Source organism: Hylobates moloch, unplaced genomic scaffold (genome assembly GCF_009828535.3).
Source record: "Hylobates moloch isolate HMO894 unplaced genomic scaffold, HMol_V3 SCAFFOLD_3, whole genome shotgun sequence".
In the NCBI taxonomy this organism is placed as follows: Eukaryota; Metazoa; Chordata; class Mammalia; order Primates; family Hylobatidae; genus Hylobates; species Hylobates moloch.
Window position 1 is genome coordinate 172,643,327 of NW_026652278.1, and position 20,887 is coordinate 172,664,213.

At 42.6% G+C, this 20,887-nt stretch overlaps 1 protein-coding gene across 7 annotated transcripts in view; it reads right to left on the reverse strand.

The window, feature by feature from the left end:
* Window positions 1-11,645: 11,645 nt before the first annotated feature.
* The window catches only part of IRF2 (interferon regulatory factor 2), a 125,659-nt gene continuing 116,417 nt past the window's right edge, over window positions 11,646-20,887 (reverse strand). For all 7 annotated transcript variants that reach the window (XR_009212966.1, XR_009212968.1, XR_009212963.1 and 4 more), the window contains 3 exons: window positions 14,268-14,389; window positions 13,346-13,435; window positions 11,646-12,543 (listed from right to left, as the gene is read on the reverse strand). The gene's annotated coding sequence lies outside the window, so the exon portion shown is untranslated. The remainder of the gene's footprint in view (window positions 12,544-13,345; window positions 13,436-14,267; window positions 14,390-20,887) is intronic.

Genomic DNA, 20,887 nt, shown 5'->3' on the forward strand with positions numbered 1-20,887 from the left:
ATCCAGAGAACCGCCTTGGCTCTCCCAGTAGTACTGCTCTGACCTGAGGAAGAATAAGGCCTTTATAAGCACAACTCGGCTGCACTCCACTGGCATAAATCCCAATCAGACAGTCAACCCCCTTCCCCATCCCCATCCTCTGGCCTTTCGAGAAAAGGGATCTGCCCTCCTAAGCGAATGTTCGTTTTGCCACTGACAGGGAGCTCTCTGAAAAACGCTGTTTGCTGTCCAGTAACACCTCTGTGGAATCGTTTCACACGTGGCAATTCTGTGGCAGGATATCTGTGTTGGTTTTGTTTTCACAGAGTGGTCACAAAGCTGAGTTCAAGGTGAGAAGTGAAAAAATAGTAAATGGATGGTAACTTTTTCCACGTGACTTTTCACTGCAGTGACGCAGCCCGGTCAGCCCCCGCGCCTGCTCGGCGATGTGCACTTGCCTTGACACATACACTCGTGGTATTCATGAGTGCACGTCAAGAAAGCAGAAGTTGCGCACAGACAAGCGAGCGTCAACAAGAGATGTGCCTCCTCTACACATCATGCGGTTAATGTCCAAACTCGCTCAGCCCACAGTCACGTTTGACTCTCAGTTGATCACTCTTTGTTCATGTTAAGATTCAACAGGAAATATTGTTTTTACAGGGTCTGGAATTTTAATGAGTCTAAGGATTCCTGATGGTTGTATTGACTTTATTTGTGGGGTTCTCAAAAGGAATCTCACAGTGTAGTCGACAGCAGGGGGTAAGCATTTTCTTACTTACAAAACCAAAGGTATACGTGTGGTACAAAGATGAGAGACTAGGGCCGGGCGCGGTGGCTCACGCCCGTAATCTCAACACTCTGGGAGGCTGAGGCAGGCAGATCACCTGAAGTCAGGAGTTTGAGACCAGCCTGACCAACATGGTGAAACCCCATCTCTACTAAAAATGCAAAAATTAGCTGGGCGTGGTGGTGCATGCCTGTAATCCCTGCTACTCAGGAGGCTGAGGCAGGAGAATCACCCGAACCCAGGAGGTGGAGGTTGCAATGAGCCAAAGTCGCGCCACTGCACTCTAGCCTGGGCGACAAGAGCAAAACTCTGCGTCCCCCCACAACCCAAAAAAAGATGTGACACTAGGAGCAGAAAGAAAGCAGTACTCATGCCACACTGGGCAGTGGTGCTTAAAGAAAGTGAAAGAACAAACAAATGAAATACCAGCCTCAATGCAAAAATAAGCTGGAATCGAGGAGGTTTTCCATGCTTTCTGAAACAGGCTGGGTAGAAATTGTAGCCTTGGGGGTTTTGTTGACGGCAAGAATTTCAGCTTTGCCTTAAGTGTTACTCAAAAGGTGAAATGGATGCAGCCACACGTTACCATATAAACACAAACAGGCACATTTTGAAAACAGTTCCTGGAGTTCCCGGGAGCCCCCTTTTAATTCATCCTCGCTCAATGTCATATAGTTAGTGTTCAACGTCCTTCTAAGAACAGAACTGAGGCGGTTTATTATTAATGGTGAATAACCAATACACAGAAATACAAAGGGTCATAGAAAGATAGTAAGCAACATTTCTGCTACAACAAGAGCCTGTAACCATGCTTTACTCCAGCCTCGGGGCTTCTGAAACCTCCCTAAGCTAAGAAATACAAACACATGTATGTTGGCCCATAATAGAGGTAAGTGAGAGCTATAGGCCTCCTCAGCTTCATACCAGGTGGTATGTTACAATGAAAGCAAGTCTCAGACTGAATTCGGCCATAAAGCAAACATTTAGAAGCCAGCAGGCTCAAAAACGTGGTACAACCAGTTCTGTAAACTCAACCAAGTACTGGTGCTTTGTTCTGCTGGCACACTGACAGGTGCCTTGCATAACAGGTTCACTTAAGGCAGATGTGACAGTATTCGAACAGCATGATTTAGCTTCATGTCTAGTCAGGGTCAGGTGCAGGAATCTTCCTATGAGCTGTGGATACAAGTCCTGATTCAAATCCCAAACCAGAGACAACATTTGGAAGGGCATACATTATCCACTAGGCTTTCTAGGTCATAATACCCTGTTTATGCAAGGAGATGCAATCTGATACAGTGCTTCCAGTCAGCCCATAATATTTTGAACAACTCTTACTTCACCAGTGAAAATGACTTCTAAAATCCATTATGCCAGATAGCAAAGCTGCTGCGTTCATTGAGGATAGAGGAAGTTCTTATAGCTGACGCTAGAGCAGAAGCTTCTTTTTTTTTTTTTTTTTTGAGATGGAGTCTAGCTCTGTCGCCCAGGCTGGAGTGCAGTGATGTGATCTCGGCTCACTGCAACCTCCGCCTCCCAGGTTCAAGCGATTCTCCTTCCTCAGTCTCCCGAGTAACTGGGAATACAGGCGTGTGCCACGACACCCGGCTAATTTTTTGTATTTTTAGTAGAGATGGGTTTTCACCATGTTAGCCAGGATGGTCTCGATCTCCTGACCTCCTGATCTGCCTGCCTCGGCCTCCCAAAGGAGGAGCTTCTTAATAGTCTTTCGAATTCCAACAGACCACCCCTGGAGTGTGTGTATTCATTCCTGAAGAGGGCCCTTCAATATTAACTCGCTGCTCCTGGTTGTCAATTAAAAACCCAGAGATAAATACCACTACCTATGCCAACATTTTTACACATGGATTGAAACAGTGCAATATTTTTGCTGGGATCTTTGATTGTTTCTTTCCAGAGCCCACACTGCGGATCCAGGCATACACCTGGGCTCAAGACTTAGGAAAGCCCTCTCTCTCTCCTGCCCTTACAGTCTGGAGTCTTGGTCAGAAGCTGCCCATCTTCAAACAGTTATGGCTTTCTCTTCTTACCTGTGCCTTCCATCAACCTTATGAAGTCGGTGACGGTTACCAGGGTTAGAGTTCAGTTATTTCAAGGGCTTATCAGAGGAATTAAGCAGAAATGTTTTTATTTTTTTGCTTCAAGCTATCAGTTCCAAGGTCAACATGATATCTTGATACTCTTAAATGCTCTGATATTTTTTGATTTGCTGTGAAAGGCACACAATATTAACTCTATTAATGCCAGACAAAATACCATCATAAATACTACACATGAAGGGCCCTTGACAAAGACAGTCTCAGTGACCAAACTTTAGAAGGCCCCTCTCAGCCCTCTTTTTAACAGGCGCCATCCCTGGACCCAGGCTTCAGCCTGCCTAGTCCAGTTTTAGCAGGGATCCTGCTATGCCAGTTTAGTGAGAGTCCCCCAACCTTGATCTCTGATCACACTGGTCTGCCTTCATCAAGAATCCTGTTAAAGTCCGTTTAGCAAGAATTCCCCTCCCCTTGATATTTTTCTTGGTAATTACTTCTCTTAATAATTTTCTACCTATCAACCTCCCCAGCCCCCATCTGATACTGATATGGCCTAAAAAACTTAAATATCATACTGCTGGACTGAGTGAGGGTTTTCGAAACTCTAGTTGAGTTCATGAAACTGCTAACCCATGATCAAGCAAAACAGGAATTAATTACATAGGACTAAATCAACTGAAGAAGGAGTATAATTTTTTATGGCTTTTTATTTGGAACATTGCTTGTTCTTAATGTTCTATTTTCTGGACATAAGGAACCCCTTTTCTTTTTCTCTTAAGTTAGCTATAATATGTAACAATTTAGTAGATATATTTCTATAACAAAAATGGAACATTTATCTTTTTTCCTAATCCTTCCATAATTCAGAAACTATTACTGAGTATTTTTATGTTCAAGGTTGTATTAGATGTTCGTTCACACATTGCCATAAAGAAATACCTGAGACTGGGTAATTTATAAAGAAAAGAGGTTTAATTGGCTCAGGGCTCCGTAGGCTACACAGGAAGCATGGCAGCTTCTGCTTCTCCGGAGACCTCAGGAAACTTCTGGTCATGTGGAAGGCAAAAGGGGAAGGAGGCACGTCACATACTCAGAGCAGAAGGAAGAAAGAGAGAGTGGGAAGGTGCTACACACTTTCTTTTTTTTTTTTTTTTGAGACGGAGTTTTGCTCTTGTTACCCAGCTGGAATGCAGTGGTGCGATCTCGGCTCATGGCAACCTCCGCCTCCCAGGTTCAAGCAATTCTCTGGCCTCAGCCTCCCGAGTAACTGGGACTACAGGCATACGGCACCACACCTAGCTAACTTTGTATTTTTCGTGGAGACAGGGTTTCTCCATGTTGGTCAGGCTGGTCTCGAACTCCCGACCTCAGGTGATCTGCCCCCTTGGCCTCCCAAAGTTCTGGGATTACAGGCGTGAGCCACCGTGTCCAGCCGCTACACACTTTCAAACAACCATATCTCACGATAACTCACTGACCATCACAAGAGCAGCACCAAGGGGACAGTGCTAAACCATTCATGAGAAAATGTCGCTATGATCCAATCACCTCCCCCTAGGCCTCACCTCCAACACTGGGAGATTACAATTGAACATCAGATTTGAGTGGGGACACAGATCCAACCCATATCAATGGTGATATGCTATTTTATATGGGTTCAATAAGAATCTGTCGTTTTTGTAACAGAACATAATTTTAAAAATTGATTAGATAATCAAGGCTTTGACCAAAATGTCTTATTTGAGCATAAGACATGGGGGTCCGTTCCAAGATGGCCGAATAGGAACAGCTCCGGTCTGCAGCTCCCAGCCTGATCGACGCAGAAGACAGGTGATTTCTGCATTTCTAACTGAGAATAAGACATAAAATCACATATGAACAGACAGTTTTGAGGAACTAAGGTTAACTTTATGGAGCCAATGCGTATGAAGCCCTCCTGGAAAGTCTGCCTGGTACCTGGCTTATGGAGTTCCCAGCCTCACAGGTGAGTCAGGAAGGTGACTTTCTGGCAGGCCAAAGAAACTCAGGATGTTTTTAGGACCTCAAGAAGAGAAGAACCCATCTGAATCTCTAGGCATTGTAGATAAGGCCTGGTGGTGCTTGACTTGGCTTTATAGCTTCAAGAACTCTTGAAAGCATAATCTGAGATTACTTGTAAAAAGTTCCAGCAATGCAAACTTAAATAAGCCTACATGGTCAGTTGCCATTCTTGCTGCAATTATGTAAATAAGTAGGTCAAATGTAATGAGACAAGACTTATTTTGTAAACAAGAATAATCTTACTTTGGTTAATTTGGATCAAAAAAAGGGGATGACTGTAGAAAGATATTTTATAAAAACTATAGCACCTTCTTATGGGTTATTATTCTGGTCCTGTACTTGTCTTTCAGGTTTTGTTATCTACTTGTAAATTGAATGGGATCCTGTCATCATGCATAGCTTGTCAGTCCTTACCAAATTCTCAGTTCTTCTCGTTCCCTTTGCTATCTGGCTACCACTCTCCAAACTGAGGTTTTTAATTTTTCTCTCACTGTCCTGATTTGGCATCATTGAGAACTAAAACCTAACTTCCCAGATCTTTATTGTGACTGTCTAAAGAAGCCCTTCAAGATGAAGTTGGATGCTTCTACACTCTGCTCAGAAAAATAACCATGACTGTGACACTGATGTCTATGCCATCACCAAGGACATTCAAACTGCAAACCAGAAAATCCATGGGATGGCCACTGCGGTCCTCACCCCATCATCTAAAGATGCTTTGACATCTAGAAATCTTCTCAACTGGCTGCCCTGCTACCAAGTTTCGACAGGGGGCTCAGCTTGTCCTTAATGAAAAAAAGGCCACCAAATGAGAAATTGACTTATATTGTGCAAAGAAAAGAAGAATGTCTCTTTTTCCCTTGAACAAGAGGAGGGACCAAGAAAGACCCTCCCCTTGACCAAACTTTAGACGAGCTCCTCTGAGGCCTCTTTTCAACAAGCTTTGTCCTTGCATCCTGTCTTCAGCTTGCCTAGTCCAATTGTAACAAGAGTCCTGCTAAGTCAGTTTAGGGAAAATCCTCCCACCTTTGATTTCTCTTCTTAGTAATTTTCCATCCACTGACTCTTCTCCTCCCATTCTGCTCATTGGCTAAAAATCTCCAGTGGTTTTTGCTGTATTCAGAGTTGAGCTCAACCATTTCCTCTCTCCTATTGCAACAGTCTTGATACCTATTGCAATAATCTTGAATAACATCTTTCTTACTGCTTTAATATGCATCAGAAAATCTTTTTCTTTAATACCATTCTACCCCGATATGGTTTGGCTCTGTGTCCCCACCCAAATCTTATCTTGTAGCTCCCATAATTCCCACATGTTGTTGGAGGGACCCAGTGGGAGATGGTTGAATCTTGGGGGCACGTCTTTCCCGTGCTGTTTCTTGTGCTGTTCTTGTGGGTCTCAGGAGATCTGATGGTTTTAAAATGGGAGTTTCTCTGCACAAACTTTGCCTGCTGCCATCCACATAAGGTGTGACCTGCTCCTTCTTGCCTTCTGCCATGATTGTGAGGCCTCCCCAGCCATAAGGAACTGTAAGTCTATTAAACCTCTTTCTTTTGTAAATTGCCCAGCCTCAGGTATGTCTTTATCAGCAGCATAAAAACTAATACATACACTCATTCAAGACGGATTGGATTTACCCTCCTCCCTGAAAAAAAAAAAAAAGCAAAATATATTAAATAGCAATTTAAAGGTACTGGACACCAGGCAATTAAGGATAATGATACTTTGATGCTTAAGAGATGAGACATAAATAATATCATCCATACAGTGGCCAAAATTTACTACTGTGAAAGAGTTGTGAGGCTAAGATATAGGGAGAGGGAACCCTGGTGGAGCCCCAAGGCCTCCCTGAGTTGGGGAGACAGAGCTGAGGGTTGGAAAAACCAGAGCAGTGAGAACTCACAAGCAGGTTCCCAGAGAGGAGAGATTTGTACACACAGAGTTCTAGCGTTTCGCAGAAGGACCTCCTTAAGTATTCTTCTGAGTACTGATTTGTGCATGCATGACAGAAAACTACCCAAGGCCAAAAGAACCACCTGAATGGATTAGAAGAAACAACGTCTGATACTCGCACACAGCTAGAAATAGTACCTATTCTTACCAGCCACATTTAGGACCATGATTCATGAAGCAATAAATAGAGTACACAGAAGGGTCTTAACTTAGTAGTGGGGAATAATTATGCCTAAACTGAGCACTGCTGTAGTACCACCTAAAAAATCTTAAAAGCAAGACTTTAAGTATTCAAGTGTTGCCAAGTATCTTAACTGTATTGTAGAACAAAGCTGAAGAACATTTATAAGATTGCAAAGATACCCAAGACTCAACAAGATAAAATTATAGTGGCTGGCACCAAATAAAAAACTACTCATCATGAAAAGAAGGAGGTAAACATTAGCCATAATGAAGAGAATAATCAATAAACTGAAATCAAACCAGAACTGACACAGACAATAGAATAAACAGAAAAGGACATTAAAACAGTTACTATAGCTGTATTCTATATGCTTAAAAGGTCAAATAGAGACATGGAAGATTTAGAAAAGACTCCAATCATCTACAGTTGGAAAGTTCAATATTGAGATAAAAAAACACTTTATAGGATTAGTAGCAGATTAGCTACTCAAGAAGGGGAAAAAAGTGAAATTGAAATCATAGCAAAAGATGCTACCTAAAAGGAAACACAGAGGGAAAATTTTTTTTTAATGAACAGAGCATCAGTGAGCTATGGGGCAATTTCAAGTGCCTAATAGACATGTAATTGGAGTTGCTGAAAAAGAAGAGAGAGAGGGTGGCATGAAAAAATATTTCAACAGATAATGGCCAAAATTTTTTCCAAGTTTAATGAAAACTATAAAACCATAGATCCAAGAAGCTAAAAAAAACCAGCATAAGAAACACAAACAAAACTTTAGCAACACACATCATAATCAAATTACTGAAGATCAAAAAGCACCTCAAAATAAAGATATTATGAACAAAGGAATGAAAATGAGGATGACATCAGATTTTTTAAAATCAGAGATATACAAGAGAAAATATAGTGCAGAAAAAAAACCACAACCCAATCAATCCAGAATTCTATATCCAGTGAAAATATTTTCCAAAAACAAAGCTGAAGTAATCACATTTTGGGACATACAAAAGCTGGAAAAACAATTCATCAGAGGACTCACAGTACAGGAAATGTTAAAGAAAGTCCTCTACTCCAAAGGAAAATACCATTCCAAAATAACTGTTAAATATATTATAGCTAATTTCTCATAAATAAAGCATCAGGCCAAAATGGCTTCAATTATGATTTCTATTAAACATTTAAGGAGTAAATAATACCAATTATACATGAACTTACCCAAAAAATTGAAGCAGAGGGAAGAGTTTCCAAATGATTTTATTAGATTAATATTCCCTTGACATCAAAACCAAACAAAGACATTACAAGAAAAGAAAACAACCAACCAATATTCATCATAAACAAAGTTGAAAATGTTTTAAACAAAAATTTTGGCAAATCACATCCAACAATATATAAGAAAGATAATATATCATGACTAAGTAGGGTTTATACCAGGAATTCAAAGTTGGTTTAACATTTAACATCCAATCCCTGTAATTCACCACTGAAAAAGAGAAAACATATGATCATCCTTATGAATATAGAAAAAGCATTTGACAAAATCCAACATCCATTTCTCTTAAAAAAAAAAAACTCTCCTTAAAAAAAGAATAGAAAGGAATTTCCTCAATCTTATAAAAGGTGTTCTACAAATAGCTAAACTAATACCATACATAACGGTAAAAGACTGGATTTTCCCCCAGAGATTCAGAATACGACAAGGATGTCGGTTACCTTTATTTGTAGAAAACGTGATTGTCTATGTAGACTAGCCAATGGAATTCACATGAAAAAGCTACTAGAACTAATACATAAATTTAGCAAAGTTGTAGACAAAATCAATTGCATTTCTATATACTAGCAATAACCCATTGGCAATTGAAATGGAAAGAAATAATACCTTTTACAATTAGGTCAAAAATATTAAATACTTAAGAATTAATCTGACAAAACTCTGAAAGATCTATATACTGAAAACCATAAAACATCATTGAGAAAAATTAAAGATGACCTAAACAAATAAAGAAATATACTTTGTTCATGGGAAGAAGACTCAATATTGTTAAGATGTCAGTTCTCCCCAAATTGGTCTATAAATCCAGTGCAATCCAAATCAAAATCTCAGTAGGCTTTTTTTTTTTGGAGAAATTGATAAGCTGATTCTAATACTTTTATGGAAATGCAAGGACCTAAAATAGCCAAACCAGTTTTCAAAAAGAAGAACAAATTTGGAGGCCCAATATGACATTATTTCAAAGCTTATTATAAAGGAACAGTAACCAAACTAGTGCAATTTTGGCATAAAGTTAGAAAAACAGATCAGTGAAGCAGAAAAGAGAGTCCAGAAACAGAACTGCACATTTACGTGTTGGTGAATGCCAGGGATTCAGCTTAGGTCTGATTGCTTACCACACAGAAAGCCAATCACTGAGACAACAAGTACTGCCAAGAAGAAAGGCTTTATTGCTGATGATGCCAGCCAGGATATGGGAGACAAGTCTAAAATCTGTCTCTGTAACCAAATAAAGTTAGGAGTTTATGTAGGAGTTGCTCGATAGGCAGGTGAGAGTTGAATCAGTGTTCTGGCACCTTGCTGTTTGGATGCAGTGATCTGGAAACCTTCAGCTTTCTGATACTATCTGGGAGGCCTGACAGTTGGTTTCTGAGAAAGAAACTCAGATAAGACAAATGTAAGTTTTGCAAGCTTTAAAACCAGGAGAGTCCATTTCAATGTTTATTAAAACAAAAATAAAAACAAAAAACAACAAAACTGTAAAAAGTTTTTCCCATCAGTTCTATGGGAAAAGTGGGTCAGTTTCATTTGCATGACCAACTTTTTACAAAGATGCAAAAGCAAGTCAGTGGAGAAAAGACAGTGGTTTCTGTCCTATCATTACGACAATGATGTTGGCACAAGTGGTACTCTATATACAAAAAGAAAAAACCTCAGTCCTTACCTTGCACAATATATATAAAATAACTCAAAATGGATCATATACCTAAATTCAAAACCTAAAACTAAAACTTCTAAAAGAAAACTCTTGTGACCTTGGGTTAGGTATCTTAAATGCTATGCTAAAAGCATGATTTATTAAAATCATATATTGATACATCTGACTTCATCAAAATTTAAAACACCTGCCCTTCAAAAGACATTGTTAAGAGAGAAAAGTCACAGACTAGGAGAAAATATTTGCAAACCATATTTCTGATAGAGGGCTTGTGTCCAGAACATATAACACACTCTCAAAATTCAATAATAAGAAAACAAACCCACTTTTTAGATAGGCAAAATATTCTAACAGACACTCTACCAAAGAAGATACACAAGTTGCAAATAATTACATGAAAATATGCTCGACAGTATTTGTCATTATGGTACCGTTATCAGAAAGGGCAGAAAGGGGTCCTGATGCAGACTCCAAGAGAAGGTTCTTAGACCTTGCACAAGAAAGAATTTAGGGCGAGTCCATAGAGTAAGCTGAAACCAAGTTTATTAAGATAGCAAAGGAGTAGGCCAGGCTCAGTGGTTCGAGCCTGTAATTCCAGCACTTTGGGAGGCCAAAGCAGGCAGATCACTTAAGGTCAGGAGTTCGAGAACAGCCTGGCCAATATGGCGAAACCCCATTTCTACTAAAAATACAAAAATTAGCCAGGCATGGTGGTGCACACCTGTAGTCCCAGCTACTCAGAAGGCTGAGGCAGGAGAATCGTTTGAACCCGGGAAGCAGAGGTAGCAGTGAGCCAAGATCGCACCATTGCAGTCCAACCTCGGTGTCGCAGGGAGACTCTGTCTCAAAACAAGCAAACAAACAAAACACAAAACAAAAAACAAAGAAAGCAAGGAATAAAGGAATGGCTGCTCCATAGACGGAGCAGCAGCACGGGCTGCTCAGCTGCTTATACTTATTGTTACTTCTTGATTTTATGCTAAACAAGGGGTGACTTATTCATGAGTTTTCCAGGAAAGAGGTGGGCAATTCCTGGAACTGAGGGTTCCTCCCCTTTTCAGGCCATGTGGGGTAACTTCCTGATGTTGCCATGGCATTGGTAAACTGTCATGGCACTGGTGGGAGTGTCTTTTAGCATGCTAATGCATTATAATTAGCATATAATGAGCAGTAAGGACAACCAGAGGTCACTTTCATCACTATCTTAGTTTTGGTGGGTTTTGGCCAGCTTCTTTACTGCATCCGGTTTTATCAGCAAGGTCTTTGTGACCTGTAACTTGTGCCAACTTCCTATCGCATCTTGTGACTAAGAATGCCTAACCTCCTGGGAATGCAGCCCAGAAGATCTCAGCTTTATTTTGTCTAGCCCCTGCTCAAGATGGAGTCACTCTTGTTCCAATGCCTCTGACAGTAATGTGAGTTAAAACCACAATGGGATACCATTACATGTTTTTTGTGAGTTTTTTTGTTTTTTTTTTTCATTTTTGTTTTGTTTTTTTTAGATGGAGTCTTGCTCTGTCACCCAGGCTGGAGTGCAGTGTTGCAATCGCAGCTCACTGCAAGCTCTGCCTCCTGGGTTCAGGCCATTCTCCTGCCTCAGCCTCCTGAGTAGCTGGGACTACAGGCGTCCACCACCATGCCCAGCTGATTTTTTGTATTCTTAGTATTATTCACCGCGTTAGCCAGGATAGTCTCGATCTCCTGACCTCGTGATCTGCCTGCCTCGGCCTCCCAAAGTGCTGGGATTACAGGCGTGAGCCACCGTGCCCGGCCCCATTACATGTTTTTAGAATGGTCAAAATTAAAAAGACTGAACACATCAAGTTTTGACAAGAATGTGAAGGAACTGACACTCTCACACAAGGCTGGCAAGAATGTAAAATAATACAACCATTTTGTAAAACAGTTTGGTAGTTTCTTCAAAATTTAGGTATATACTTATTTTATGATCCTAGATATTTACCTAAGAGAAATGGAAACTTATATCCACACAAAGACTTGTAGATAAATGTTCACAGAAGCTTTGTTTTATTAACCCAAAACAGAAAACAACCCTAATGTCTTTCAATGGTTGAATGGATAAACAAACTATGGTATATACATACAATGGAATACCACTTGGCAATATAAAGAAATAAATTATTGATACACAGGAAAACACGGCTGAATCTCAACATAATTATGCTAAGTGGGAGAAGCTGGAGAAAAAAAGTTCTTTTTTTTTCCTTTCTTGGGGACGGAGTCTTGCTCTGTTGTCCAGGCTAGAGTGTAGTGGCGTGATCTCAGCCCACTGCAACCTCTGCCTCCTGGGTTCAAGTGATTCTCCTGCCTCAGCCTCCCGAGTAGCTGGGATTATAGATGCCTGTCACCATGCCTGGCTAATTTTTGTATGTTTAGTAGAGACGGGGTTTCACCATGTTGGCCAGGATGGTCTCGAACTCCTGACCTCAGGTGATCTGCCCGCCTTGGCGACCCAAAGTGCTGGGATTACAGGTGTGAGCCACCATACTCGGCCCGAGAAAAAGAGTTCTTAATGTATGTTTTCAGTTATTTAAAGTTCTAGGAAATGCAAACGAATTGATAGCGGCAGAAATCAGATCAGGGGTTGCCTGGGAAAAGGAGAGATGTGGGCAGGAGAGAGGGAGGAATTAGCAAGGGGCACAAGGAAAATTGTGTGTGATAGCTATGCTCATTATCTTAATTGTGGTGATGGTTTCATAGGTGTATATAATATAACCAAACTTGTCAAATCATACACTTGAAATACATGCACTTAAATATTGTATTTTTATTGTTATGTCAATTATATTTCAATAACTCTCAAAATACCACTTTGTGCTCAGCGCACTATTTCTCCAGTTTGTATGGTTACCAACCTGCCAACCTGGTTATTGGATGAGAAACCCAGTATTCCAGCTCACAGCTTGATTATTGCCTCTTCTAAGCGCCTGTTACAAAAGGTCAGGCATCTTCAAGATGCTAAAATGAGTGAGAAAACTAGACTGGAAGGGATTAGGGAGGGAGGCGACAAGGACCTGTGGAAAGTGAGTGGGACAGAGATGGGTTCAAGATGAAGTGCTGCTACTTATCACTGTGTGATCCGAGCAAGCTTCTTTACCCCTCAAAGTCTATCACATAGGGGCATTTGGTCATAAGCATCAGAAACTGATTTGAGCTAACTTGAACCCCAAAAGAACTTACAAAAGAAATGAGAGTACTCATGACACAAAAGTTGAATGAATGCTGTATATTGCTGCATAACAGACTTAGTGGCTTAAGACGATGATTTTTTATCTCAGATACTTCTGTGGGTTAGCTGGGCAGCTTCCCCTTCTAGTTTTGCCTGGCCTGCTCATGCATTGCACTCAGGGAAAGCAGTTGGGCTAGAAGGTCAAAGACGGTCACACTCACATCTCTGGAAGCTGGTACTGCGCTGCTGTCTGGGGCTCTTCATGTGGCTTCTCATCCTCCAACGCAGGAGAGATTTGCTGCTTTCAGGGCCTTTAAAGGACAATGTTCCAAGTGGGTGAAGGCAGAACTTGCCAGACCTCTTGAGTCTGACCTCTGGAACTCACATATCTCTTCTGGCTCATTTTGTAAGCCAGAGTAATTCACAAGACCATCTTAAATTCTGGGGAGTGAAGAAATAGACTGCGACACCGGATAGGAAGGATGGCTTAGTCACACGGCAAAAGGTATGCATGCTAAAAAGAGAGGGTGCGTAGCCACTGTTGAATAAAATTTGGGAGAGACCATTGATTTGGACTGAATTCCTGCACTGAGCCCCAACAGGCCAACCCAAACGGAGTCACTCATGTTAAGTGCCATGTAATCAAACTAAAACTTTAAAAAACAGGAAAATCCCAAAACAGGCCAGGTCACCAAAAAGAAAAAAAAAAAAAAAAGGAGTCCAGTCAACCTGAGTCAGCATGATAAAGGAAGTTCCCTCTGCTTTAATCCACACAATGAAAGCAACCTGAAGTAACCAAGATAACCAGAAGTAACCAAGTAAGCGGATATTAACCAATCTGCTTTTTGTACTATGCTGTTTCCTTGTTCCTGCTCAAACTACCTTACAGAATCTTACTGTTCTGCCATTCCCAGTGGAGCTCTTGTCTATTTTATCAGCTAGGTGCTGCCCAGTTTATGAATTGCTAATAAAAGCCAATTAAGCTGGGTGCGGTGACTCATGCCTGAAATCCCAACACTTTGGGAGGCTGAGGCAGGTGAATCGCTTCTGCCTAGGAGTTCAAGACCAGCCTGGGCAATATGGTGAAACCTCATCTCTACAAAAAAAATACAAAAATTAGCTGGGCATGGTGGTGGCACATACCTGTAGTCCCAGCTACTCAGGAGGCTGAGGTAGGAGGATCACTTGGGCCTAGGGAGTCAAGGCTGCAGTGAGCAGAGATCTTGTCACTGCACTCCAGCTGGGGTGACACAGCAAGACCCTGTCTATAGATAGATAGACAGATAGATAATTATTATAACTGATAACTAAATGAAATAACATATTTGAAATGCCTAATATATAAAAGACACTTATTGAACGGGTACGTACTATTAATGTCATTATGGTTATGAACAGAGATCACTCGAAAGAAAGTCTCTTGTTCAAGAATATTTGTCATGGTGACCTGTTTGGTGGAGGCTGCAGGGTATATGACAAGGAACTGAGTTTTGTTGTCAAACTTTTGGGAGAAAGACTTGCTTATTCTTTCCTTTTATAAGCCCACAAATGCAACTGGGGTAAGGAATTAAACAAAATGAGATTGTATTTGATTTGCCTTAAAATTTAAGTTTACTTTATAAATGTGTATACTGGACAGTGTTCAGTCAGCAGAACGGAAACTACTCTAGGAATTTCAAGTAGAAGAAAGTTAACCTAGGAAATGGGCTGCAAATGTGTTGAAGGGCTGGAGGAGAATAAAAGGGGAGAGCTGAGATCATTCAGAGACTAGTAACTGCAGGCAGCTACTACCATCCTAAGGCTGGCTGAACAAAAGGAAAAACGGTGTGATCCAGACAGAGTCGGTGATTTCTCTGTGGCTGAGGCTGCTGTGATACTCGCTGCTCCACGGCCGTTCTTGGAAATCTTTCGGGAAGCCAGGAAACTAAACTCCCACCAAGGGCTGCCTGTCACGGACGCTGATGCTGCCAGATCAGAGCCTAGGAATGCCCTGGCTGCAGAGGCTGCAAGAGCACTCCCTGCCCCCACTGCTGTTGAAACTCCACCTGAGCAGAAACTCAGTCACCTATTGCTGCTGCTACTGCTATTGCCGCAACTGCTGCCACTGCCGCTACTGCTGCCACTGCCAGAGACTTCAACAGAAAGAGAAATAAAATCAGCTTCTTTCTCCCTTCTGCCTTCTTTCCAAGCTCCCACCAGTGTCTCCCATTGGCAGAGGCTACCGGGAAGCAAGCTGGCTGGGGATTCTGGGAAATGTAGTTTGCAGGCTTCCAGCTCCTACAGAGAAGGGCAGGGAGAGTGGGGGGGGGCGGGCATTGAGAGCCGACAGGCAAATAGGCAGTACCATGTGAAACACAGACGTTTCGCAGAGCGCTGCTGCGTGGGTGCATCTCTAGATGCTTTCCGTTTGGGTCTCGTTGAAGCAAAGTGAACGTATGTTGAATGTTTGAAAATTCTTAATGGAATACTGTCACACCACATTTAACCATCTGACAATCAAATCCCCTTCCTTCTGGCCATTTACTCCTGTCCTCCTTAGGTTTGGCATCGGATGTGTAAATTCTGGCCAAAAAACAACAACAACAACAACAAAAAAAAAACTTTGCATTTCACACTCCACTTTGCAGAATACCAGTGGAATCTTTCTGGTCTCCTGCCTCTTATCCACTTGAAAGTGCTTCATTAAATACCTGATGGGCTGGATATATTGTATGGGGCATCTTATGCAAAGGGATACATAGATTCCTTGTATTCCCTTAAGTAATCTCAAAAGATGCTCCTGGTTTTTTCTTCAAAATTGTCTACCATTTTTTATTTTATTTATGATTACACACCTAATCTGCCACATCTGTGATAATGCAAAAGGCTCTTCTATTGAACCAGCAATGACTGTCCCTTATGAAATGAGGTCACTTCCTCTTTAGACCTGAGCACTGAGCACATTAGATTATTCTTAGATTTTCTCTTAGGTTTATTGAGCCTGATTGTTCCTTCGTGGGCTCAAATCATGCTGCCGTCTCCAAGAACAGCCCTGGGGAGGGGGCAAGTGGGAGGCTGTGATAGCTCAGAACCACTCCAACAAATAAATCAAAATCCAAAATAGAGCTGCTGTGAATTGGAAATCCTTCAGTATTTCGGATTTCCAGCTCGGAGCATGGTCAGAGCTCAGTAGGAAGCTTTGTTCCTACCCCAGAATCGGATCCTCAGGTAAAATCAGGTGACAGAACAGCGAGGGTAGTCACACAGACAGAAAGTGAAGGGAGGCTTGTTTTGTAAGGGACAGTCCCACAGCCTTGCCATGGAGCCTCGTGTCTGTCTCCGCACCTGGCTGAGTCACCCAGTGCCTCGCAGGCCCTTCCCATGGCAGTGACAGATGCATGAGGCAGAGGTAGGGGCAGATGCAGGGGTGGCCAGTGGTCCAGTACAGGGTTCAAGGGATGCAGCTGCCTGTGAGGTCATCACAGGGATAGGGGATGGCATATTTCAAAGAAGTTTAAAGACAGAAACCAACATGTATCAAGTTCCTATGATGGGACAGGCATGCTCTATCACTTTTCATTTTAATCCTGACAGTAACCTTATGACATTATCTCCTTTTTAGAAACAGGAAAACAGATGATCTTGCATCTGGCAAGCCACATAGCCAGGACGCAATGCCCTGTCTCTGACACCCACATGCCCCTAAGGCGAATCCCAGCACTAGCTCCTCCTAGGACAAGCAGGAGGGACAAGTAACCTTCACTGATCAGCTGTCATGCACCAGGCATTGCGCTATGTGTCTGACACATGTTACCTACTTTAGACTTCCCCAGCACCCTGAATCATAGGTCCTGGTGTTCGTATTTTACAGGGTAGGAACATAAAGTCGAATGTTATAAATGTGTACAGCCAGGGGATTTGAACCCGGGCTTACTAATTCCAAAGCCAGATCTTTTCGTGGCATCAGCAGCTTCCTGATCTATTTTGGGAGTGGAGATGTAAGCATTGAAGGTCAGGAAGAGGGCTGGGCAGAGCAGGCCAAGAGCCGGATGATTAGTTTGGACACAGTGTGTGGAAACAGGAGAGCCCTGGGGCCCGGGGTGACTCTGCACTTGTCACAGCTGTCTTGCTCTTTGTGGCCTCTTCCCTGCAAGTGTCTCCCAGGGGTTAAGAAAGGCTTGAGCCGCTTTTATTTTTTCTCTAGAACAAGGTACAAGTTTGAATCTGAGGTCCCAGCCAAATGTTTCTGGGCCCACAGTGGGCCCTCTTGCTGCCGCTCCTCCTGCCTGCACCCAAACCTGTGGGACCCCACGTAGCAAAAGCTCCTTTCAGCACAAGCAAGGCCTCCCTTCTCAGGGGGCCTCCCTCCTCAATACGGAGGTCAGGGCCAGAGCCTGCTCTTTAATTCGCATCCCCAAAGACCCTTTACATCACTTACACCCAGGGGAGGGTCTATAATTATCTTCCCACTAACTGAAAAAACACAGTAACCTTTTAAAACAAAATCCCCAGGGTTTTAGGAAGAGTGTAACCACTGAGGTCAATTTCATGGGCTTACATTGGGATTTGTGAGCAACATTTTAAGTAACTACAAAGCATTAAGTAATTAGTGACATCTAACAAAATATAAAAAGTAGACTATAAATATATGCCCATTTTCTTTTTTATTTTATCATTATTATTATTTTTTGAGACATAGTCTTGCTGTGTCACCCAGGCTGGAGTACAGTGGTATGATCTCAACTCACTGCAACCTCCGCCTCCTGGGTTCAAACAATTCTCCTGCCTCGGCCTCCCAAGTAGCTGGGATTACAGGTGTGCACCACTATGCCTGGCTAATTTTTTGTATTTTTAGTAGAGACGAGGTTTCACCATGTTGGCCAGGCTGGTCTCAAACTCCTGACCTCAAGTGATCCTCCCACCTCGGCCTCCCAAAGTGCTGGGATAACAGGTCTGAGCCACTGTGCCTGGCCAAAATATGACCATTTTCTAAAGTCTCTTTCTTTTAAAAGTTGGTGTCATGAAACAGTATTTCCTGCCTACAACTTGTAGTCATGTCCTCACTCCAGAATGCACCCTGCTTTCCTCTGAAGAAGAAAAAGAAGACAAAAAAGGAAATAAAGTACTATTGGGAAATTGCTGGCGGAAAACTTCTCCTAACTCAATATTTTGTCCTCCTAGCCTAGTTCTGTGAGAAAGCTCAGTGCTCAGATCATCACGCATTTAAGCCAAACAGAACTCAGAAATGGAGGGAGAGACACACCAACACAGAGAAAATCTAAGATCATAAAATAAGCTATTCTAGCCACGTGTTTCATTCTAGGTGAATACTGCCTATAGAAAAATGTTTTTAAACACGATTTTGTGAAAAACTGCTACTAGGAAGCCGCTGACACCAAGAGGATGTCCTCTTGGTGGGGAATTTAATGCTGTTTTTGGCATTTCATGTCCATCACATTTTCAACAGGTGATCAGGAAAGCAGTGCTGGTGCTGGTGCGATTTCTCAACTTTACAACAGGTACATACAGGGCATCCAATGAGAGTTTGAAAACATGCATCCCCAGTGATCATTTCTTAGGAGATAGTTGAGGCTGTTTTGTAATTCTCAGTGGCTGCCATAGTCATTTTCACAATGTTGCTTTCCTGTCTTTAATTTTAGTTCCTCTTTCAGCTGTGGAACAGCTACCACTGCTGCAGAAATGACCTTCTGCCATGTTCTGGAGTCTTCAGCTCCAAATGGCATTGGTCAGGCCAGTGCATGTCACCCTGCCTTGGGGCCGGAAAGCATTTGTCAGTTACTTCTCAGTGGTGTCAGATTTCTATTAACTCAAGAACACACCCAGAAACCTGGAGAAACATCTCTTGCAGAGTGATACCGACTCTCCCTCCTCCAGCTTGTGCACTGGCCCAGGCAGAGAGGAAGGAAGTCACAACTTAAAAATAAAATTCACACATAAGCTTTCGGCCAACATTTACATCTTAATAACCTGAAGTCCCACGGGGTCCCACGCTGAGCTCTGTCCATGACATTCACAGTGTTCACACGCCTCAGACCATCTCTTCTGGGATCTTCCCGGGAGGGCTGCCCTGGCAAAGCCAGCAGTGCTGCCCTTTGCTGAGAAAGGATCCCTCGCCGTGGCCGGGCTGGAGCCCCATGCGCGGGCTCTTATGTGCTGCTGCTGTGTCCATCTGCCTTGCAATAAATTCCCCAGGCTTTATCAAATGGCCTTGGTTTTAGAATTTGCCCTTCGGGACACTAATGGTAGAGGGAATAGCTTGTCATTAGATCAAAAAAATTGTCATCAAAGTCCCTGCTCTTCTGCAAAATTAACAAAGCCAAGGCCTCCTCCCCTGGAGCCTGCCTCACCTGACAGAGGTGTGTCTGGCAACGTCTGGACGCACCTGGGACCCAGAGCAGCCAGCGGGAGGCTTTTGGGCCCCCTCAGTGAGAGGAAGTGCATTTGAACACCTGGAAACAAAATGCACGTCTCCGGACTGTCCTTCAGTAAAACACTGCTTCCAACTCCTGATATGCATCTTTATTTTCATTTTTTTAGATTATTTCTTGGTAATAGCCAGGACATAACTCACGGCTGACTCCTCTTCTAATTCTCCAACTTGCCTCAGTGCCTCCCAAAGCCTAGTCCCCGATGGTAAGGCTCTGTGACCCAGCGGTCAGGGTGAGGCCCATGGCAGTCGCCTGGGTCTATTAAGAAACCTCTATTTGTAGTCCTGCGCTTCATTAGATTAACTGGTTTTCTGCATGTAGACTGCAAGTAATCACTGCATACAAACAAAATGAACTCTGTCGCCCAGCACTAGATAAGTAACGCTTCAAAAACTATTACTCTAGGCCTCTTCACAGACTCAATCCCTTCCCAGCCACCTCCCCACCCCACCCCCTGGCTAAAGTGAATGTGTATTTATTTGCTGGCTGAAATTCTGTCTATCCTGGTTTCACAATCCTCCCTGCCTCAGTGTCAGAAGTCATATAGTTGCACAGACAAGCTTATCTTTTGGCAGCAATTTCTAAAACAAATGTAAGTCCTTTGCTTTTCTCTCCCCTGCCCACCCCCGACACTGTACTGCATCGCGTAAGCTTCCAAGCTTGCTTTTAGAGCTTCGTCCTTGAGCACATGGGACATGGAAAAATACCGCCTGATAGGGTGGCTGATCTGGCAGGATGATTGGAGATCAGTGGATTAGGGAGATTGTGGCGTCAATTGAAGATCAAGGTCCACTGTGCTTCATGCCACTCCTTTAGAACACAAAGGCCAATATCATTCTTGCCACACCAGCTTAAAACCCGATACCTTGGAAGCAGGTTAGGCAAGGCAGCACAAAGACTTGCTGAACCCAGGGCAAACAAATATTCCCACCTGCAAGCCTGCTTGGCAGAGCAGGGCTGAAAGTGGGGCACAGAGAAAGTTACCTCAACCATTCTGTACTCCTCTTGCCTTTAACGAGCCCCCATTTTAACCAAGTTTCATCCCTCCTCTTTTTAAAGCCTCCCGAAGGACCCATAATTGCCCTTGATAGAGCTCCTTTGTGTGTAATTTGAATGTAATTCACTTACATAGTCAATCTGATCGGCACTTAACTAATCTATCGCCTGTAACTCATTTTTCAATATTATTTCTTGAATGAGTGATTTAAAAAATTGCATATGCCTATCGTTCCCAAGTCTCTCTCTAAGCCTCTTTGTGATGGGGATGGAGTAAGCACCAGCTTGTATTTCCTTCCTAGTTCCCCTTCCTGTGGCGCTTCCCTCTAGGGGAGATTT